At 41.5% G+C, this 24,451-nt stretch overlaps 1 long non-coding RNA gene across 1 annotated transcript in view; it reads right to left on the bottom strand.

The window, feature by feature from the left end:
* Window positions 1-17,817: 17,817 nt before the first annotated feature.
* The window catches only part of LOC113919199, a 38,893-nt gene continuing 32,259 nt past the window's right edge, over window positions 17,818-24,451 (bottom strand). The window contains exon 6 of the long non-coding RNA XR_003518885.2: window positions 17,818-17,902. This is a non-coding gene — a long non-coding RNA (uncharacterized LOC113919199). The remainder of the gene's footprint in view (window positions 17,903-24,451) is intronic.

Here is a 24,451-nt window from a genome sequence, read left to right as displayed (position 1 = left end):
GTAGTAAAGTAAGGCACATTTTACTGTCCTCTCTTCCCAAAAAACAGATTCTAAAGCCCATTAGATTTTACCATCTGGTAGGAGACATCTATTGTTTTCGCCTGGCTGACATCCAGCCCCACTCCAAAAGTCAGCACCTGGTCTTCCTTCTGGGAACTGTCCCTTCCCCAACTCCTAGTCCACAGGATTAGATCAGCTGACCCCATCCACTACCAGCCCCCAGGCTCTAGAAGTGAACATGTGATTCAAATGAGCCAACAGTTGCATTCCATTTTCCAGGTCACAATTGGGGATTCAGGGGTGGACCAGTGACCCAAGACATTATAAAGCCTACATTATAGTAGAGTGTTGCATATCTCGGGTTAAGGGCATCTTTCTTAGAATGGTGGATTACAATTGGGAAAGATGAGCTGTTTTTCCAGGGGGCGCTAAGTTGCAATGATGTCATCTTTGTCACCACAAAGGAGAACCTGCCCAAGCATAAAGCAAACATGAAGAAAAACAGAACCAGGAACTGAGAGAGACATGATGGATGATGCTTAGCATCTGGATTTCGCTGTCCCTGAAATGCTACTGATTGACTCTTCAGACACGTGGGCAGATATATATTCTCTTTTTGGCCAGGTTAAATAATATTTCTTTCATTTGATACTAAAATAGCCACATGTCTCCACTATGTTTATTAACAATAATATATGTAAACTTTCTGGTAACAACAAGGAGAGCCATAGACAGGGAACAGAGCCACTGAATTGTGATTTCCTTTTGAAATGATTTCCTTTGCTGTGGTCACATGATGACTTAATAAAATGTTAGCAAATGTCCAAAACGAGCACACTCCGAGAAACCATGCGACTTTGTACATCAGCTCATCTCCTTCCCTTTGTTCTTTCGTGGTCTCTGCTCGGGTTCCCAGAAACTGACCTTGAAATAAGGATTCATGTGCAAGGAATTGATTGAAGACGTGGGGAATGTGGTACAGAGAAAGGAGGAAGCCCAGCCAGGTACAATCCCGGGCAGAGGCCAGAGACAGTGGCATCAGCCTGACCCCCTGATGCTTGCTCTGGAGGGTGAGCTGCACCTCAGAGCAGTTCCCATTTGAAGTGAGGAATGGGGACTTCCATACCCCTGTACCTTTCAGTCACCCGTGCAGCCCCCAGAGAGTAGACATTCTGTGCACAGGCAAGGGCATCCAGTAGCCCAAGAGCAGACCTCTGAAAGAATCATAGACTGTTGGGGAACAAGCACAGTGACAAAGAAGTGGATTCAAAACCAGTAAAAAGGAATACAGAAGTGTCTGGGCAGGGTGCCTGTGTGGCTCAGTCAGTTAAGCGACTGCCTTCAGTTCAGGTCAAGATCTCAAGGTCTTGGGATTGAGTCCCTCATCGGGCTGTCTGCTCAGCAGGGAGTTCGCTTCTTCCTCTTTCTGTCTCTCTCAAATAAATAAATTAAATTAAATTAAAAAAAAAGGAATGTCTGGGCAGACCCCAATATGATCTATTACATCATAGATCTTTTCCTCTACAAATGACTTCGGGCAGGTTTTTATACATTCATACTTAAAATAACAGGGAGGAAGACTATTACGCAGGTTTTTCAATCACTGTTTTTAATTTTCTGCAATCAGTTTAATATCTAATCTTCATCAGTGCTAAAATGACTACCCTCCAAACTTACTAAAATTACCACTCTCCATTGGGGTTCAGACGTTCTACAGAAATCTCCTGGCAAAAAGCCAGATTCTTCCATTCCCTGCTCCTCTGTCTAGGAACTTTAAAAAGCTACATAAAATCCTTCAGATTGCTTTACTTTGATTCACAAAATGCTTTGGTAGACTTAGAAGACTCATACCTAATTTATGAACAAAGAATAGTTTTATGTTCTATTCTACTTCAACCTTTAATCCCTTTGCGGATTTGAAAAAGCATCTATTTTCATTCATCATAATACATTGTGCAGTCATGTATCAAAAAATAGGAGCATATTTTAAGTCTATAGTTAGGCTTCACAGTAGTCTGAAGGTAGGAGACATAAACATGTATACAGAACTTCCTGAACCAACCATGAGGTTAAGTCCAGTAAACCCATCATAAATTGAAAACGTCCTAAATGGAAAATGCATTTAATACATCTAACCTACCAAACATTGTAACTTAGTCTAGCCGACCTGAAGGTGCTCAGAACACTCACATTAGCCTACAGTAGGGCAAAATCATCTAACACAAAGCCTACTTTATAATAGAGTGTTGCATATTTCATGTTACTTATTGAGCAAGTATTTAAAGTGAAAAGCAGACTGGTAGTGTGAGTATAGAATGGCTGAGAGCGTAACAGTTGTTGAGCCTTGTGCTCAAGGGACTGAGTGGGAGCACCACGAGAGAGTAACACATCCCATATCAAAGATCAAAATTCAAAACTTGAACTACACTTTCTACTGAATGTGTATTGTTTTCTCACCAACATAATGTCAAAAAGAAATTGTAAGTCTGGCCATCATAAGTCATGGATTCTATATATACATATATGTATGTATATTTCTTCATACAGATACTCATCTTTTAGGAACAGCAGATAAGCACTAAAATTATGTAATTTCCATGTTCTATTCCATGTTCTGTTTTGTATCTATTGTCCATAGCGTCTATTAATCAGTTTTTTTTAAGATTTTATTTATTTATTTGAGAGAGAGTGAGAGAGAGCACAAGCAGGGTGAAGGGCAGAGGGAGAATCAGATTCCCCGCTGAGCAGGGAGCCTGAAGTGGACTAGATCCCGGGACTCCGGGATCATGACCTGAGCCAAAGGTAAACACTTAACCGACTGAATCACCCAGGCGCCCTATTTATCAGTTCTTAAAATCATCCACATTCAATGAATTTTTATTTACTGACTCATTTATTTCACTCTCGAGGCATAAAATTGGAAAGATTGGCTGCATCCTTGATTTACCAAAAATGTTTCTATTTTCAGCCACTGAAATAATGCCTAAGAGATCTTCCAGCTTCTTTAAACATGTTATTGAGCCTATGAATTATGTTTTTTAAAGATTTTATTTATTTATCTGAGAGAGAGAAAGAGAGAGAGAGCGCAAGCTGGGGGGTAGGGACAGAGGGAGAAGCAGACTCCCCAAAGAGCAGGGAGCCTGACTCAGGGCTCGATTCCAGGATCCTGGGATCATGACCTGAGCTGAAGGCAGATGCTTAACTGACTGAGCCACCCAGGCGCCCTGAGCCTATGAATTATTTTGCTATCAAGTTATAAACCTCTGAAAATATGAGATAGCCAATAAAAATGCTAACAGATTTCTAGGAATATTTCTGACCACGTCAGTAACCATTTTCCTCTCTCTTACTCCAGAACATGTCCTTTGCACTTTAGTTAGAAGGCAGCTTTCAATCATTATGGTCTACTGCAGAAGAGCCAGGCACAACCATGGGGGTTGGGATAACAAGAGGGAAAAAAGAGGAATTCATGTACCTTCTTTTAAAAAGTTTCTCTCTAGATAAATCTTGCCTGAATGAAAAGAAGCAAGTAGACATTGTTGATCTCTGACTCCTGATGGTGGAGAGAGGGAGGAAAGGCATTTTCAAGGGTGTCGGGTAGGTATCAAATCAGAGCCTCATCATTCCTTCGCCAAGTGGTTAGCCTCAGTACTCATGGAATACTGAAGTTAAGGTCTGAGTCTCACATTGCCAACAGAAACGAACTTTGTTAACCAACTAGAAATTTTTTTTTTTTTAAGAGAGAAAGAGCACATGATGGGGGCGGCAGAGGGAGAGAGAGAAACAGAGACTTTTAAGCAGGCTCCATGCCCAGCACAGAGCCCGATGCAGGGCTTGATCTGAGATCATGACCTGAGCTGAAATCAAGAGGTGGACGCTTAACTGACTGAACCACCCAGGCGCCCCTTAACAAATTAGAACTTGAAAAAAAAACTTGAAACAGACAAAAGAATGAACTCTATTTGAAAACAATTCAGAATCAACTGGCCATGTTTTCTAAAATTTACAGAGGATTTTTTTTTAAAGATTTTATTTATTTATTTGACAGAGAGAGACACAGCAAGAGCAGGAACACAAGCGGGGGGAGTGGGAGAGGGAGAAGCAGGCTTCCCGCGGAGTGGGGAGCCCGATGTGGGGCTCAATCCCAGGACCCTGGGATCATGACCTGAGCCGAAGGCAGACGCTTAACCAACTGAGCCACCCGGGCACCCCACTTACAGAGGATTTTTAAGGGGATTCTTTCCCAGAAAGAAAAGCAAATTATGTCATTCCCTAAATACGAATACAATTTTTCTCTTATTCTCTTTCTTGCATACACACTCACGCTTCTCTATGTCAACGTTACAGTACTATTAAAAGACAAATGTCCTGTCACAACACATCAGCGTCAGGGCAATCAGTGGCCAATCCTTTCTTATTGGGACCAATAAAAAAGTTTCGATAAAAAAGTCGGTACTCTAGAAGACATTCATGCCAACTTTCCTCACTTCCATGCAAAAGTCGTTCTCCAGACTCCTTGATTCCTTTAGCCCTCAATAACCACTCCTTCTTGGGACACCTGGGTGGCTCAGTCGGTTAAATGTCTGCCCTCGGCTCAGGTCATGATCCCGGGGTCCTGGGATGGAGCCCCGCGTCAGGCTCCTTGCTCAGCAGGAGTCAGCTTCTTCCTCTGCCTCTGCCCCCACCCTGCTTGTGTTCTCTCTCTCTCTCTCTCTGTCAAATAAATAAATAAAATCTTTAAAAAAATAAAAATAAAATAAGCGCTCCTTCTTAACCTTCTCCCCCCACCCCACTGCCACTGAGCAAACACCAACAGGCTTTTAAGCACTCAGGAGAAATTTATTTTATTTATTTTATTTTATTTATTTTATTTTATGTTATGTTAGTCACCATACATCATTAGTTTCTGATGTAGTGATCCATGATTCATTGTTTTCGTAAAAAGTGCTTTTCTCATTTCTCTGTTTTGCCAAAACGAAAATAAAATAATAGAATTCTATATACTTATATAGCTATCTGTCTCTCTCTAGTTGTTGGCCAAGCCAAATATCACTGGGTGTGTTTTCTTGGTCCAGCCCACCAAGTGACTACCAATTTGTGATTGCCCCACCACATTTGACAAGCCGTTCTGAGCACCGTGCTGAACCTGTGAACCCACGTTGGGACGCCTGCATTCATTTCTCAGACCCTGGGGGCTGATCACAAGGTGCTCCTCAAGCTCGAAACTGTCAGGTTACGCTTGTGAACAGCCTCCAAAAACACAGCCGCAAGAAAATACTTTGTCAGCCGAATTGCAGCAGAATGCAAATCTCAGAAAAAATGCAGCTGGTTCACAACTAGGTTAGATGCTGGAAGCCGGGAACTCAAACTTGACCCTAGTCCGCCCTGTGACATGAAGGTCTTTGCAACAGGAACCCTTCTGGATTGGTGCTGAGGTTGCTATCCATTAGGATAGAGTATTACTGTAGTCGTAAGAATGTACTCCATTGTTGCTATTGAGTTCAGAACCTTATATTTCCTCTAAAGGTAGAGCCTGTATAATAAAATAAATTTTTAAAGTTTGGGGGTTGCGTGTTTATGACATCATACATTTTTATCTTAAACCATTATTTGGTTGGCCAGTCAATGTTACATATGCCACCTAGGTTAGTTGAGTCATCTTAGAGAAAAAAATAGCACCATGTATCACATGCAGGGTAGTGTGTGTGTGTGTGTGTGTGTGTGTGTGTGTGTGTGTGTGTGTGTGTGTGTGTGTGTGTTTATTTGCTTGTTAGACTCATTTTATTACAAAATGTGTCCCAGTCCTTTCATAAGTAAGATCATAAGTCCTTTCATAAGTAAATTGGTAACTATTTTCCTTTCTTTTCTAGAAGACACATCACAATACAACCCATTATATTTTTCATAATTTCAAATGCTTAGCAAATCCTAAGTGATTTCATCACCCAAAAAATAATGTATACAAATTTCAGGTTAATAATCATTCTATTCAACATTCTTTAAGATCAACAGACACAATTTCAGATCATTTTCAAATGATGCTTTCCTTTATTTACATGGCCTTAGAAGGAATGTAATGAGGGGAAAATATTTGTCAACATGTTACTTCAGTTTCAATGATATTTAGTTCCCTAAAACTACACACAGTTCAGATCCTTGATGCAAAGAAGTACTTCTCTGTGCATCTTGTTAAATTTAATCAGTGATCCAGTATTTCTCTGTTTAGCCAGAGAACATTCTTTTCCTCCTGGATATCTACATCTGTATCCTGAGTTTTAAGAGCTGTATCTTTCGAGACAACTTCACATCCTGCCTTTAGAGTCTCAGAGTTGTACCTCACAAATGCTCTAACTTATTTACTGATTTTTATGCCTGACTCCAAAAATCGATGGTCTGGAAAGAGCCACCAACCAAGATCCAATCAGCTTTCAGCTCATTTTCAATGAGGAACCAAAAAGCTATCCCAAAATATAACATCTTAAAAGAAAGGTGATTTTTTTTTCCTTTTCTTGAATGTAGTTTTCTTTTTTTTTTTAAGATTTTATTTATTTATTTGAGAGAGAGAGAATGAGAGCTAGAGAGCACAAGAGGGAAGAGGGTCAGAAGGAGAAGCAGACGCCCTGCTGAGCAGGGAGCCCAATGTGGGACTCGATCCCAGGACTCCAGGATCATGACCCGAGCCGAAGGCAGTCGCTTAACCAACTGAGCCACTCAGGCGCCCCTTGAATGTAGTTTTCTAAACATACTGATGGTAAATAGCAGAGAAGTAAGGGACACTAACTATAAAGCTTCATTACTTATCTATTACCAATTTATTAAGGATTCCACATATATAAAAAGATTAAATGACTTCAACATTTGATTACCAGCTTGCTCACTAGATGTAAATTGAACTGCTCAGAAAATGACTTCCCCAGTCCTTAAACGTTATTCATATTGAAACGAATGCATTGGATCCTCAGTGATCCAAGTGGACAGATTGAAGTATCTTCGGTGAGTGCCATCTTCACAAGGAAGTAAATTTTGAATTGAAATATTCTGCTTAACATTGGATGCCTGTTGTAATGCTGCTCAGGCGTTCATAAATAGATTTTATTAATTACCACGGTAATTGTATTTTCGAAAGCACTTCTCCCTCCCCCACCCAAGTACCCACAGTCTTTCTCACCCTTAACTCTTTGCATTTCATTAATTTACTTCAGGACTCTCATAAACAAACAATATAAGAGGAGCACAAGCCAAAGTTAGTGGGCCTGGCATTTGAATACCTTTTGTCCAGTCTTGACAAATTAATCAAATTATGAACCCAAAGTTAAAGCAATCACTCTTGCGGCAGCGGTGGGAGCAAATAAAGAGAAATGCGCCATCCGCCTGTTGCTGATGAACTGTCGTGGGTTTTATTAACTGTGCTTGAACTTCCTGCTTCTAAAGGGATTTCTCATTAAAGATTTTATGCTGCTTTATTTAATTAGTGCAACATGGGGGAAGCATCAGAAGGGAAGTAAGCTGGCTTCCCTGATTACCTGCATCATACTAATTAGCCCCATGCGGTAAAGTCCCTTGCCCTCTGCAAAATTTAAAAACGTCTCCTTCCCTCCTCCCAAAGCAGGACTTTCAGTTCTCAAATCCTCAAGAATGGGACTCTCTCACCTGCACAAATCAAATCCACTTTGCAGTTTGTCGCTCTTTAATTTGACCTCTAGGGGGCGACCCTTCCTAATTTTAAAAGGATCGTTTTCCGCGGGAAAGAGCGGAGACGCTAACCAAATCCCGGAGTCGGAAAAGGACTGTAATCATCTGTGAAGACTTCGCTGGCAGAAAACTATCGCTGCATTCAACTTACCTGTGACACAGCCGCCACTCCAGTCTTCAGTTTGCACGCCATGCCCGTTTTTTCATTCCCTCATCCGTGAAATGAACCACCTTTAACTATATTGGTGTAAAAAGTTAAGTAATCCCCAAAAGCCCCTTTCCAGATTTATAAATCCTACCGTCTTCCTTGTGTGATTCTGTTTCTTGGCACCAAGATACTAAAAGCCGTTTGCTAGCTATCGAAATATTGACATGGTAGGTGTCTTAACTTTAGCTGCTTCTTCCTGGGTTTTGTTTTGCCTAGTACTATTTATTTTAAGACATTTATTTTAGAGAAAGAGAAAGCGCGAGCAGGGGGAGGGGCAGAGGGAGAGCTGGGGAGAGAGAAGCCAACTCCCCACTAAGCCGGAGCCTACCTGGGGCTCCATCTCATGACCTGAGCCAAAATCAAGGGGGTAACTTAACCAGCTGAGCCACCCAGGTACCTCTTGCCTGGTAGTTTTGTTGTTGTTTTTTTTTTAAGAGTAGAAATGTGCCATCTAGTAAATGATAGAGATAGCCATATATTGTGGACTCATACAATACTCAATACCTGTCCTTTATAAATTAAAGTTTCCAAAAAGTCAAATAATTATCCAAGGGTCATTGTATATCTCAGTGGCAGAGCCAGAATTTAATCTGACAGTTTAAAAATGTTCATCTGAGGTTTGCTTGCTAATCCACCCACATTCTATACTTCCACCACTAGGCTCCCTGCAAAAACAAGAACATGTATTAGGCACTTTATAGGTACCAAGCACTTCCCTAGGCATTTTTCTGAATTATATTATTTAATCCTTACAACTCAAGGATATGTTATTATCCACTTTTCAAATGAGGAACCCAAGGCTCAGAGATGGTAAACAACGTATCCAATATCACTCAGCTTAACTAGAATTCAAACCATTCCTAACACAATCTGTTTTCTATCTACCTAAAAAGTCTCTAACTCTGGGACACCTTGGCAACTCAGTCGGTTAGGTGTCTGCGTTCGGCTCAGGTCGTGATCCCAGGATCCTGGGATCAAGTCCTGCAATGGGTTCCCTGCTCAGCGGGGAGCCTGCTTCTTCCTCTCCCTATGCTCCTCCCCCAGCTTGTGTGTTTGCTCTCTCTCTCTAGCAAATAAATAAATAAAATCTTTTTAAAAGAAAAAGTCTCTCAATCTGGAAACTTTTAAGTACTCCTTTCTTTCAAGGACAGTAAAGAGAAAGCAAAGAAATCTCAGGAAAAAAAGTTATAAATTTTCTCAATAGCTCCCTGGCAAAACTGACTCCTATGGCTTAGAAAAATTCTAAATCCTAATTTTAGACCATAGCAAGTAGCATTTATGTTCCAAATTCTGAAGCCAGGCAGCCTAGATTGAAACTTCAACTTCCCATTTAATAGCTAAATTACTTTTAACAAATTATTTAACCTCCCTGAGTCTCAGTTTCCTTACTTGGAAACTGGATAATATATACCTCACAAATGAGGCGAAAATCAGTAGTTCCCCGTGAAATGCTTTTAACAATATCTGGTAAGTACTAAGTGTGAACTCTTTCAATTTTTGTTTGAGGTCAAAGGAGAGAGAGGTTCAACAATGGGAACTATGAGAGAGGTTCGTCAACCTGAAAAAAATAAATAAAAGGATGTGTACATCACTTAACAAATAAGACTTTTTAATGACCCCACGGAAATATGCCAGTTTGGTTTTGGTTTCTGTTTGGTTATTCTGGGCGATAGGACTTCCAGGTTGCATAATGAGGTTGTTTCTAGCCAAAGAAAAAAGTCTACCTAGTTTAACAGGTCATGTGCACATTTCATTCCAAATGCCAGACCCCACCCCTGCTTCTGAGGTGAAACCCAAATGCTTTATTTCTTTAAGAATACTGCAGAAACAAGGCTCTCCTTGCAGAAGAAGAAAGAAATCAATTATACCAATCTTGCTTCCTGTCTGTAGCAGACATTTCACGGAACTTGGTATTCCTCTCAATGTCCCAACCCTCCCTGGCCGCTGTATGTTGCCCTCTGTCCTCAGCAGCTCAGTTTGAACTCCAGAGTAGAGCCTCTCCTTTGGAAATGATCACCTGCATCTTCAATCCCGGGGTGCCACCCAGTAAACACTGTATTTGACGTGGGTGATGAGTCCATGGCACGTTCGTTGCATAAACTCCTCAGCCTCTATTTACCTGTCTTTGAGTCTCCTTTACATTGAAAGCATCTGTCAGCAGAGCACGATGTCAAAGTGGATCAACTTTATGGGAACAGTTGGTGGAGAAGACCCAACCAGTGGGTCAGCTTGGAAGGATGAAGGACCCTAGGTTGTGTGCTTCAGGTTCTACCTGTTGGTATGATTATTGCCCTGGATGTCAGCACATTCGTCTCTTGGGGCGTTTCTAGGTGCAGATTTAAGTTCCTTTATAGTGAAAACAGTTTCTTGCTGTAAGAGGAGGCTGGTTGCTTCATATATATATATATATATATATATATATATATATATATATATCATCAGTTTGATTATTCTAGCTAAGAGTTCAGGAAGAAAGCAATATGCTTGTGATCACACATATGCACACCTGTAACCCAGTGCAAGGCAGCCTTTAATGCATGCTCGTAATTTCATGTCTAGAGTTACTTTCGTACATTAACAGTCTTATGAGCTGTTTTCTTTCAAGCTATTGCAGATTTCTCAGCCTTGACACTATTGACCTGTTGGGCCCTGTAATTTTTTGGTTTGGGGGGGACTGTTCTGTGCATAGGAGGACGTTTTGATGCATCTCTGGCCTCAACCCACTACATGCCCCTCTGTGCTCTAGCAAATGCCTCCCTCACTCATGACAAAAATGTCTCCAGCGGGGCGCCTGGGTGGCCCAGTCAGTTGAACTTCTGACTCTTGGTTTGGGCTCAGATCATGATCTCATGAGCCATTAGATCGAGCCCTGTGTCAGGCTTTGAGCTCAGCGGGGAGTCTGCTTGAAGATTCTCTCCCTCTGCCCCTTCTCCCACATATGCATGCTTGACATACTCTCTCTCTCACCCTCTCTCTAAAATAAATCTTAAAAATAATGTCTCCAGCTATTGTTAAATGTTCCCTGGGGAGCAAAGCTGCCCCTGTTAGGAACCACTGATGAACCAACACTGTTCTATAACTTTTAAAAGATGAGGGGCTTGATTCTCATTTTGAAAATGAGTAGTAATTATTAAGGTCTTATTTTTTCCCCAATCTTGTACTTTGCTTTTCTCTGCCTGTGAATGGAAAAGCATTCCTTAAATATCATAAAGCCTCAGGTCAGCATTGTTGAATTATAAAAACTATAACTGACTCTGCGGTAGTCCCAGTCACTGAAACTAAGTGAAACTAATCCACACCCCTGTTCTATAGTTCAGCTGAGAATGCTGGCTTAGGGGATCTGAGGCTAGCAGTCTTCCCACTCATGCTCTCCCCAAAACACCAGCATCACGGAAGGTCCACAGGAGCCTCAACACAAAGGTAAGCAGTTGCCTAACTGTGGATGATGCCATAACGATGCACAGCAGGTGAGTTTGGGCCCCAGGAAGCAGTGGGAATTGAACAATACCTCTGTGTAACCTGACTGCCAAGGAAGTAAAAACAACCTGCACGTTCAAAGCACAGACATCTGTGGCATTGGGGCCAGCCCTACATCAGTCAGGTTCTGAAGTATGCCCAGGTCACCTTGGGTCACGTGCTTCATCTCTTCAGCACCCTCCTCCATCACTCACCCAACCTGTCTCCTACCCCAGGGGAGCTTCTGCGCATCACCCTCCTGCGCACCCACCCACCTGCGCATCTGCCCGTGGCTTCTCATGCTGAGAGCATCCCCTCACTTAAACGTACCTTTCCCGGATCCCATTTGCAGCTGATCTCACAACGCATCTGCAGTAATCTGGATCAAAGTTTCTAAACTGGTGGCCCGTAGGCCAAATCTGCCCCTTCCCCCCCTATAAAAACATGTATTCCTTAGCCAGCAAGGCTGCCCACATTTATAAACCCAGAAATTTTATCAAAGAAGTCCAGAAGTCCAGATTTCCATTCCCTGGGAGAACTTGCATGTGACACCACTGGCATGGAAACTAAATCATGGCAACCTGCTGGGGCAGATCAGACGGCATGCTTTCCGGTTCCTCCGGGTCCCGCTCCTCTCACTCATGTTACCTGCCTCACCCCCGTGGGTCTCTGAGTAGGTGATCCTCTCATTTGAATCCCAGAGAGTCACATGTTGACCCTGTAATTACTTTTGGAAAACAGAATCAACAAGGCTAATGGAGGATGCAATAAAATTAGAAACAATAGCTAACTTTTTAGTGCTATTAATGCACTTTTCCTAGACAACATTTTTTCACAGTAGACAATCAAGTGCCTCTTCTCATGTGCTATTTTTAGGTGCCATAATCAAATGCCAGTCACACTTGGAAGCCCTTTCCATGCAATATTTCATCAAATCCTCACCATAACCATTGAAATAGACACCATTACTATCCTCTTACTGGAGATAAGGAAACTAAGGCACAGAGAGGTTAAGAAACTTGTGCCAGTGTCAGAATCCAGATGGGAGAGAACCCGGGTGGCCTGACTCTAGACTCCAAGTCAAGTTGGCCTTGGCTCTAGGTTGCCTCTCCCATGAAGTCAGTTCTGACCATCGCCCTGAAAGCCGAAACCCGGGAAAGCATTTCCAATTCGCCTGGCCAGGAGGCCACACCACGTGAAGGGCAGGACCCACCCAGTGGCACCCAGGCCAAGCCTGCTAAGCTTGCCATGCCCTGAAAGGGGTTCCTGTCCTGCTCGGGGGCACAGAAGTCACAACGTGGGAGCCGGGGAGCCAGGGCATAACTGAAGCGAAAGATACCAAGTAACCCACCACCAGTGCACAGAAAGGACAACACCTAAAGGATTCAGGAAGTGATCAACATGTCTTTCTAGTTCTACCAAATCTACAGCCCAGCCTCGCTCGTCACTGAGTATCACACGTCCAGACCCAAAGGAGCCCAGCTTATGCAAGACAAGAAGTTGTTCCCTCCTGAAACACACTATGGAGCAGTGGACAGAGCCCTGGATTTCCCATAAAACACTCGGCCAAAAGCCTGATGGTCATCCTTGATCCATCCCTTCTTTCACTGCCCATGCTCTAGACAAGTAGGTCCTACCAGCTCTTCTCCAAAACCTATCCCAACTCCATCCTTGTTTCTCCATCTCAACCACGAAAACCCCGGCCAGGCCACAGTCCTCTCTCACCTGGACTCCTGCAAGAGCCTCTTTGTTCACTCTTCTGCATGCACCCCTCCAAGCCACTTTCCAAACAGCAGAATAAATATTCCTTAGAAAGCATAAATCAGATCACGCCATTCCAACGTTCAAAGCCCTCCCATCACATTTAAGATGAAGTCCAAACTTCTTAACAGGTCCTAGAAAGCCCAGTCTATCAATCTTCATCTCCTACACTCCACTTGCTCAATGCTGGGAATCCTAACCTTCTTTGCTCCTCGGACACATCAAGTTCATTTCAGTTGTATACACTCTGCCCCCAACTCTTTTCCCACATTTTTCCATCTCTCCTTCCTTCATGTTTCTCCCCAGCCATCCCAGGTATCTCTGTGTTGTTACACTGCCTCCTTATTATTTTAATTTTTACTTAGCACTATCTGAAATTATCTAATATATGTATTTGCCAAACTGTATCTTCTTAGTCTCCTTTCACGAGAATATAATCTCCATGAGAACATAGACTTTATCTTGTTCAGGGTTGTGTCTTCAGAACCTAGAACCATGCCTGGGCACATGGTAGCTACTCAATAGATATTGGCTGAATGAAAGAACAAAGTTAGAGACTCATCATAATATTTCTAGCTTTGGAGAGAAAAAAAGAAAGAGTAAAAAGACAAAGAGAAATTAAAAAGAGGGAGGGGAACATAGTCTTGTTTTTTTAAGCACCTACAAGGACCGGGCACAGTCCCTCAAATGTAATCACCCCCCCAACAAAATGGTAGTTGTATTTGTTGGTTCTATATGCCCGCTGATTTACATGCACAATTGCACTTAACGCTTTCATGATCCTATGGGGTAGACATTAGTGTGGCCATTGTACAGAAAAGAAAGCTGAGCCTGAGAGGTGTCAAGTAACATGGGCCAAACAGCTGGAAAGCCACAGAACTGACCTGCAACCAGAGATCTTTTCCGTTCCATCATTTTGTGGCTTTGACTGCTATCTCTGAGGTTCACTGCCATGACCTCACACCTGTACTTTCTCTTTCAAAGTACGATCTGAAAGAATTTGCCTCCTAAGTCCTAGGAATGTGGCCGAGGCAAGAAGATAAAACTCAAACATTGTTTCAGTGTCTTGAAGAAGAATACCCTTTGATGGCAAAGTGCCTCTTGATTATCTGGAATGCCAGCACAAATTGTGTCCATGTTGATAAAGTGAGGTCAGCAACTGAGGCCTGATTTGCCCACTCCCACTCAGTACATCCAATTCAGCCTCTGTATCTGCTGGCCTCCCGTAAGACATGTACCAGGATTCTAGTTTTCCCCATCGATTATGTTGTCTTACCTTGCAAAAGGTACCTCATGTGGTGAGACAGACTGATCACAAACCCATGCACAAATTGGCTTTTCTCATTTGAAGAACCTTTATCAAGAATCAGTTTTCTAAAGAATTGATGCTCTATTTTTTTTTTCCCTAGCATGTTGTTAGGAAAGTAAAATGGCACAGTCACTCTGCAAAACAGTTGGGCAGTTTCTCTAAAAAAAAACTAAACATATACTTAGCATATGACCCAGCAATTGCATTTATCCCAAAGAAAACCTGTACACGATTGTTCGTAGCAACTTTAATTGAAATAGCCAATAGACTGGCGCATTCATAGGTGGACTACTACTCAGTGACTGATACAAAGTAATGAGCTATTTTTAAGAGTGTGTTTATTCGTTTGTTTGTCAGAGAGAGAGAGAGAGTGCACAATCAGGGAGAGTGGCGGGCAGAGGAAGAAACAGACTCCTCGCTGAGCAAGGAGCCCGATGCGGGACTCGATCCCAGGACCCTGGGATCATGACCCGAGCTGAAGGCAGATGCTTAACCGACTGAGACACCCAGGTGTCCCACAAAGTAATGAGCTACTGATACACCAACAACTTGGTTGGGGCTCAAGGACATTTGATGAGTGCCAGAAGCCAATCTCAAAAGTTCACATACATACGATTTCACTTATATAAGTATTCAAAATGGCAAAATTATAGAAATGGAAAACAGATTAATGGTTGCAGGGTTTATTATGGTGGGGGGAGGCACAGGTAGCAAGAGGGAAATCTCTGCGGTGTTAGAATAGTCCTGCATCTGAACCGCAGTGGTGATCACACAGACCAACACATGAAATAAAATGACATAAAACTATACACACACACCAATGTCACTTTCCTGGATTTGATATTATATATAGTTACATAAAATGTAACCATGAAGAGAAAGCGGGTGACCTATACAAAGGAATTCTCTGTCCTGGCTTTGCAACTTCCTGTGAATCTATAATAATTTAAAAAACTAAATGTTTTTTAAGTACATAGTTAAGTCACTCTGGATATCTAGGAAATGGCTGGTATAGAGCAGACTACTTATCCCCTAATTGGAATAGCTAACATGTCATATATGCATAAGAATTTGTGATATATCTCTTAAAATGTTCTATCTTCACAAATGACCTGAATTAAATTTCCCTTAAATCACTGACTTACAATGACAGTTCTCATTTTTTAGAGCTTTTCACACAAATTTAGCTTCCATTAGTCAGAAAAGGGTTGGCACACCCTGGTTCATGAGTGCCCAGTACACAGTAACTGCTCCACAAATATTGGTGGAGTGGATGCATGGATATAAGAGAGTAAGAAGAGATGTGTAGCCATATTAGAAGACAAATCACCAGGGCAACCCACATGAGAAATATGGAAAGAAAATTAATAATTGAAACAACTTCCAATTGAGCAGGGAGACTGCTTCTCATTGAGGGCCACGGTGCTTTGGCACATATAGAAAACACTTTTCTCCTCCAAATCAGGAAATCTGATAGAAACTATAAAGATGAACCACAGTTTTATGGGGCACCTGGGTGATGCAGTCAGTTAAGTATCTGACTCTTGGTTTCAGCTCAGGTCGTGATCTCTGGGTCATGAGATCAATCCCCATGTCAGGCTCTGCGTGCAGTGTGGAGTCTGCTTGAGACTTCTCTCTCCCTCTGCCTCTGCCCTTCCCACTCAGGCTCTCTCTCAAATAAATAAATAAATCTTAAAAAAAAAAAAAAAGATGAACCAGTTTTAGGGAAGTTCTTAGAAACTTCTTGGAGTTCCAAGTCAATCCAAAGTCACAGTTACATATAAAAGGATAATCCAGCTTTGAAAGTCTTTCCAATACTGGTTTCAAACCCAGTTCTGGAAGTGATGATTTGAAAATGGTGAACATTATATTTACTCTTGGATGGTGGAAATCATTTGTTTTTCTTTGTATTTTTCCTACTCGACCTGAATAAACTCAGCCTCCACGTCTATTTCTTTCCGTGGTTTGGTCTGGGGTGGCAAGATCAATGCTTACAGGGGCCCAGGCAGGTCATGAAAATGCATTAATTCAAACAGGAGCTAGGCTTATAGCGAACAAAAGAGTGTGCCTCACCTAAAGTCATTCAAATCCAAATGTTATAAAAAGAAAGAAAACCACAAACATTGTACCAGCCCAACAAATTTGCAACCTCTGGGTTCAGAGCAGCACGGTGAGGCTCAATCAGTAAACAGTCTTGCAGGTGTGCAGTCGCTGAGGTGGAGGACCGGCTTGTTTGTTTTCTTTTGACTCAGGAGGAGGAGGCAGCCATAATGAGGAAATGCTCACTTTGTTACAATGAAATGCCCAGGGCTCCTCCCCAAGACACCCACCTGTTGAATTGTTTACTTTTGAAGAGTTTGGCATGAAATTTCAAGGTATCACCAATGCACTGAAATGGGCTACAGCCCTAAAAACCAGCAGTGGGTTGGACACATTAGGGACCAAGAGGTCGTTACAAAGTTTGCATGAATCCTACTGGCAGTTCTCCAGCTCAGGGAATTGGTAACATTTATATTGTTCTGGGTAAATTGTGAGGGAAGCAAAAGAAAATTCGCATCACCAGGGAGTAGTTCCTAAAAGCTGGTCGCAGTTCTCTGCTGAGCTTCTGTTGAGCACTGCAGTTCTAAGTCCTGGGAATCACAAAATCTGTTAGCACTACCTGCCAATTGCCAAGCCGTGAGTCCATCCCCATCTTCAAGCAAAGTAATTCTAAATCTCTGAATGTAGCCTAGAGATCTGGAAGCTTCCACTGTGTGAAATTCAGAAGCTCATTTGATTCATATAGAAATTGTTCATTAAAAGAAAGTATAGCACTTATGTCTGTTTACTGCTAAATATTAGCATTCAAATGGTTGACATCTGGTCTACTATAAAAATCCTATGAAATTTGAGTCCTGATTTATGATTGTATCTTCCTCTGTTCCCTCCAGATAGAATGTTCGTACAAATACCTTGCCTTTTAATTACAGGAAACCCGGATTATTTGGACTTTATTTTTTTAACTGCCAGACAAATATAGATCTGATTTGCCCCCTTCTAGGTACTAATTTAATTTCTTTATTCAATGGCATTTATTGAACTGCTACTATTTACTAGCCACTACGATAGATGCCAGAAATAAAGAATGAGTGAAATATGGTACTCACCCTCGGCAAAATCCAACAGAAAGAAATAGAGCAGATGGACATTGGCAACTGTCTATTTAGTATGCGTCCCCCCCCACCCCCACCCCGGCCCAGGCCTTCCAAACAGAGCTCTGGCTAGCGGGTAAATCCACTCCTCTTGTTAGTGATAGGGCAGATGAAAATTCTTGCCGATGAATCATGAGAAGAGGTATCCCCATGCTCTTCAGAATGAGCTCCTGGAAGCATTTTATTGTCATTCATTGGTGATATTTTCATGGATCATATGTCTGATTGCTGCATCCAGTTCCCTCCCAGCCTGAGGATGCAGCTGACCCATGGAGAGATACAGAACTAAGAAAGGAAATGAAGCAAAAGTCAATGGATTAAGACCACAAAATACGTCATATGTCTGAGCTTCCAGTTTTGGGAGTCAATGAATTTCTTTGTCATGTAAGCCAATTAGAGTTGGATTTCCTTGCACTTTACTTGCAAACAACACTGTCTGGTAAGCTTTTTAAATTTTTTTAGGGGGGGAGGGAAGAGAGAGAATCTTAAGCAGGTTCCATGCCCAGTGTGGAGCCTGACACAGGCTCAATCTCACAACCCTGAAATCAGGACCTGAGCTGAAATCAAGAGTCAGATGCTTAACTGACTCAACCACCCAGGCGTCCCCAGTTTGATAAGCTTTTACTAACAGCTCATCCCATTACATGATCCATGGTTTGCACCATTTTTTATCAATGATGATAGTGACATTTCATGGCATTTGCATTAACTGTGCTTCTGCTTCTCAGTTAAGACACTTGGAGTTATTGGACACTGTGTCCCCTTTCTTTGCCCTTATATTTGCAATGTCCCTTCCCTTATTTCTGCTAATTTAACCTGAAGGACAACATGAGAAATGGAAGGTAGGCATTGGAAAGTTTCTCAAAATATGATTGTTTCTGCAGGTATAGACTAAGTTATAAACATTTTTTTCCAGTGAAAATATATTTAAAATTAGAGCTCAGTTGCCTTCATCTGGCATGGCTTAAGGACAATTCAACTGAAACAAGGCCATAAAGAGTGGATGCAGATAGAGTGCAGTCTCTCAAGAGTGGTTCCAGATGGTGACTACACTTACTGTGGGGAGCATTGTGTAATGCACAGGATAGTCAAATCACTATGCTGTACACCTGAAACTAATATAACCTTGTATGTCAACTATATTTCAATGAAAATAAAGAAAACAAGAAAGAGTGGTTCCAGCCCTAGGAGCCTGTGCATCATGGCGCTCTGTGTAGCAGGCAGAGCAGAAATGTTAAGTGAATCCACTTACTTCTATCCTCCGTTGAGAAGAGCTACAAGTGATAAAAGAAGCGCATTTAGGGGGGCTCAATTGCAGAATAGGGGTCCATCACCTAGATGGCTAATTCTAACTCTGAGTATCTGCTCACCTTGAACTAGTTGTGGCTTTGGGTTTTTCACCCATCAGTATTTTTATCTCAAATGTAAAGGATGTCATTGTGTGCTTAAACTATCATACATTCAAAATTGGGAGGGAGTGGTAACAGGGAGAATATTCCAGAACTGACTTTTGAGAAAATTGTGTTTGATTCCTGGCCCATACAGGGATTAACTGGGGATTATAGTCAGATTCCATCCTACCCACTGTCTGTAGACTTGCTTGCCCTTCATTCTGAGCAGCCAAATAAGTTCCTGTACTAAAAAACAGAATAGAATCCCTGGGCCCTCAATACCACATCTACCATCCATTTGGAACAGTGACTGCAGGTGGTCATTTATTTAGTGACCAAATCCTATCACTCAACATTAGGGAAGTAGAGCCAGGATATAAAGTGGAAAAACAAAACATCAAAATTAAAAAACAAACAAACAAACACTTCTTTTTATTTCTGAAGTATTTAATTAAAATATATTAATAAAATCCTATAATGTTTATTTTCCTTTGAAAATACTTCATAATAATTTTCAATGTACATAAAAATATTAAAATTGTTACCATTTTTATAGTCCATGTTGCTAAATAAAACAAATGATGACAATTCTATTTTGAATATTATTTTTTTTCTTTATTATATAACTAAATCCTAGAAGAGATTGCCATTTTCAAAGTACCATTGCTGGTTCCTCAAGCTCCTGTGGTTGCAGCACAGGGTCTGCTGAGTTTTTTAAAGTGTGTTTTTGAGGCTCCCATAGTACTCACAGATTAAATATACAGAAAAACATTAAACATTTCTCATCATAATACCACCTTATATTTCTATGATACCGTTGGCTTCTTTATAATACTTCTTTGCATGCATTATTACACTTTATTTTTCATTTGTCTGTGAGAAAGTTTTCATTATACCATTATTAAGAGATATTAAAAGTGAATAAACAAAGAGGATAAAATTCACAATTAGTAAACTAAAAAGTGAAACTTGAACTTGAGGAGCACCTGGGTAGCTCAGTCTGTTAAGTGTCTTTCTTTGGCTCAGGTCATGATCCCGGGGTCCCCCAGGGGATCCCCACTGAGTAAAGAGCCTGCTTCTCCCTCTCCCTCCGCTGCTCCCCCTTCTTGGGCTCTCTCTCTCAAATAAATAAAATCTTTAAAAAATAAAACTAAAACTAAAAAAACCTTGAACTTGAGTTTTTTGACAGGCAATTAGTGCCTTTAAAAATAATGTTCTCATAAAAACACTGGCCATCTTGAAGAATATCATGGACAAAATGCCCTCTCTGAGGGATTCTTGTGAGATATATCCAAGTGATACAGACTGCCACTATTTTAGACTATGATGAAACTATTATTTCAATTTTAATATAATAATCACAAATAGTTTAAGGGCAACACCCACATGCTTTCTCTGTGCTCCACATTGCTTAGCCTGTTTTAAATATAATACCATCTCAAATATCCCATGCCTTTTACCTCCATAAATCAGACTCAATAGAGGGCACTTGCTAGGGCAGGTTCCATCTTCCCCAGAGGCTCTTAAACACATCAGCTAGGTCAGAGGAAAGCATCTTGCTTTGATCACCTCCAACAAGGTCAAAAGAAAGCCCCAGACACCACCCTTTGCCCAGCCGCTGACATTCAAAGCCTCAGCACCACTGCCTTGAATCCGCCAGGACAAATCTCATTATGTCCCATATCCTTGTGCCTGTCAATCACCCTAATGAGGCCCAGACTTTCAGGTCATCTGGAATCTTCCTCACTGTACCCCCCAAGGCTCTGCTTGGCCCCTATCTGACCCCATCTTCCATTCTCGCTCAACTCTCTGAACCCTTCCCACACTGCCCTCTTCAAGGCACAGTCCATCCTTTGTATAATCCCTACACCTACAAGGCTCTCTGAATGGTTCCTTCTTTTTCTCACTAGATCTGTAAGTCAGCTCTTCCCTGAGGATGCCGTGTCCCCTGCAGCCTCTTGCCCATGGACGCTCCTTCTCCCATAGTGCTTGTATCACTTGGTCGAATAATTGTCCCATGCTGGCATACAAAACAACTCCTGACATTCCGCTATAGAACGCCTCTTCTCCAGGGTCCCCCATTTCACTGATGGCAACGCCACCCTTCCAGTGGGTCAGGTCAAAAACCTTGCAGTCATCCTGATTCCCTTTTCTGTCACACCCCACGTTTAATCTGTAAGGAAATCCTGTTGGCTCTCCTTTCAAAATATATGCAGAATCCATCATCTTCTCGTCTAGATTACAATAGCATCTTTAAATGTCTCCCTGCTTGCACATGAGTCTGTTCCGCCCTCCTGGAGTCTCTTCTCAACCCACTAGCCAGAGTGATTCAGAACATGCCACCACTCTGTAGGAAACCTACTAAAGATTTCCTGTTTGGACTGGCATAGTACAAACCAAAGTCCTGACAACCAACCATCAGGCCCTACGGGACCCGCCCCTTAGCCCATCAGATTTCTCCTCTTCTCTCTGAGTTACTCTGTTCTACACACTCATGCCCCCATGTTCCCAGGAGGAATGAACAGGCACTATGTGTCTTAGTGCACTTGAACAGTTTCCACCTCTTGAAATGCTCTTCCTCCAGATACCTCCCCCAACCCCCTCGCCAGCCCTCTTGATCCCCATTCCTTGCTCTATACTTTCTCTTCTCTCTCATCCCTTCTAACATCTATAGAATTTTCTTATGGATCCTGTTTTTGTCCCCCACCCTCCATGAGAATGTCATGGCAGGTGCAGGAATCTTTGCTTCTTTTGTTCACTGAGGTGTCCCAAGTGCCTGCCCAGAGCAGAGGACTGACTCTTGATCACCTCGCACAAACCTGCTTCACTACAGAACCCCCCCCCACTTCCATCGATGGCAACTCCATCCATACGTGGCCCACGTTGGAAACCACTATTGGAGGCATCCTTGACTCTTTTATCTGTTACACCCACATCCAATCAGTCAGGAGGACTTTTTGACTCCACCTTCAAAATAATTGCTCAGTAGTTTCATGTTGAAAGAAAACCTATTGATCTTTAGAAAACTGGCTAACAACATGACCCAGTCCCACTGAAAGACCATGACCTAATCCCAATATCTAAACTTTTTACCTAGCCCACACATTGTTACCCCACCCATTACATGCCTATGGGTGGGTAGTATTCTACATATTAATTTTAATTCTACTTTTGTCTGGCTTGACGTCTACTTTGTATACCCCTCATTAACTGCTCAAGTGCTGAGAATATGTGCAGGATGCTTTATAAATCTTATAGGTCCAGTTCAGTTCTTCTAGTTATGAGGGCTCAGTGTTTGTTGACTGTAATGCAGATAGTGATTTCACAAACTGCAGTCAAGGTCAGAACTCAGAGTTCTTATGATTCTATTAAAAAATCAATCTAATTGGATAAATCTTTATTGCATGGCTACGCTAGGAATTCTACTGGATGTTGAAGAGAACAAAATACACAACTCTCAAGACGCACATTGTCTGATACATATAACAGTCATTTAAGCCAATAATGTCAAAGAGTGTGATAAATGGAATATGAGTATTGATACAAGGTAAGAGAAATTAACCCCCAGCGAGCCAGAGAAAGACAAGAGCAAGTCAGAGTTCATCAGGAATACTGGAAGGGGTGAAGGGGAGGAGACAACCCAAGCAAGAAAAATTGAACAGAACTCTTTGCTGTTAAGCTCCTGTTCTTTATCATTAGTGTTACTGCTTTGGGCCATCAGAGGGCAGGTGGGGAATGGGACTGAATTCATAGACCAGAACACATGCATTGGGCAAAAAATTTGAATTAAACTGTCTCCAAAGTCCCTTGCAAAACTTTGATATTTGATGACTCAAGCGATCAGAAAGGACTGTATTAATTTAGTTAAGTTTTGACTCATAGAATGCTTTTGGCAAGGTTTGCATGAATAATACTATTTCATGTGTCTTATGCCAAATCTGAAATATTAATAGACTGCGTTAAGATTTAAATCGAGTCATAAACATGTCTCCAAGAGAAGATGCATGACAATTAGGAGAAAAAATAATCTGGAGCTGTTTCTTTCCGCAAACCATTAGAACTGCAAACAGCTACAATCTGTCTTTGGAATTTTCCTTGAAAGTAAAATCACGAAATAACAAAGAACAAAACTGCCTGTACCTATACAACAGCCTGGGTATAATTTTGTTTTAATTCTGTTTTAAGAAATTTTGGCCACTTGTTAGGGAAACATTTTCTTCTGGAATCTGTAAATTAGTCTCGGCACTGCTTTTCCGATAGGCATGGGTAAATACATCCCCATCTTCACCAGACTAAAAATAGACAACAAATTTCATCTTTCTTTGGGAAGAGAGTGCTTCTTTTGACATTCTTTCAGCAATTCTTAAAAATAGAACTGGATTCGAATGCTGACTCCAGCTTGTATGAGGCAATTTTATCCGGGATCCTCTGTTTCCCTATGCAATGGAAATCCAAGAGCTGCCTTATCTCACAAAGTGTTCATGAGGCCCAAATCAGATCTGAGAACACTGCCTAACCACAAACAAAAACTTGTACATGAATGATCATAGCAGCGTTATTCAGCGTTATTCATAATAGCCAAAAAGTGAAAATAACGAAGTCAAAGATCCATCAACTGAGGAATGGATAAACAAAAACAGCATAGCCGTATCATGGAATATTATTCGGCCATCAAAAAGTAAGGAACTACTGAGACATGTTACAACATGTATGAACCTTCAAAACCTTATACTAAATGACAGAAGCCAGACACAAAAAAACCACATGAAATGAATCCACTTATATGAAATGTCCAGAGTAGTAGGTGGATCCATAAAGAAAGATTAGTGGTTGCAAGGGGGGGAGGGGTCAGGGGGGTTGGGGGGGTAGGACTATGGAGTCACTGCTAATGGGGACAGGGCTGAGGAAAATGGTTTGAAATTAAGATCATGGTGATGGCTGCACAACTCTATGAATATACAAGAAACCATTGAATTGTATACTTTCAAGAGGTCAATTTATGGTACATGACATATTTCAATTTTAGAAAGTATACAATAAAAATACAATATACAAATATTTAATCATTATTGTCATTAGGAGTCTCTTTATTTCCAGATTAGGGGTTCTTCCCTATGCTCTAGTTCCTTCCCCCGCCAAAATCTCTCTCTAAAGTACCTAGAGCTGCCCTAGCAGGCTTCTGAACATAATGAGAAAGCAACTGGTAATTAAAAGAAAGCAGGTGTGGAGGGGCACCAGGCTGGCTCAGTTGGAACATCGTGCAACTCTTGATCTTGGAGTCATGGGTCTGAGGCCCACATTGGGTATACAGATTACTAAAAATAAAAAATAAACTTTAAACGTATTTTTTAAATAAATAATTTTAAAAAGCAGGTGTAGAGAAAGAGTTGATGTTCATAAGCGTGACCACATAACAAGAACTGCTTTTTCCTTGATAAGTTGA

The sequence above is a fragment of the Zalophus californianus genome, chromosome 3, assembly GCF_009762305.2.
Source record: "Zalophus californianus isolate mZalCal1 chromosome 3, mZalCal1.pri.v2, whole genome shotgun sequence".
Taxonomy (NCBI): domain Eukaryota; kingdom Metazoa; phylum Chordata; class Mammalia; order Carnivora; family Otariidae; genus Zalophus; species Zalophus californianus.
Note: the sequence above shows the minus strand (reverse complement) of the source record. Positions and strands in the feature narration are given on the sequence as shown.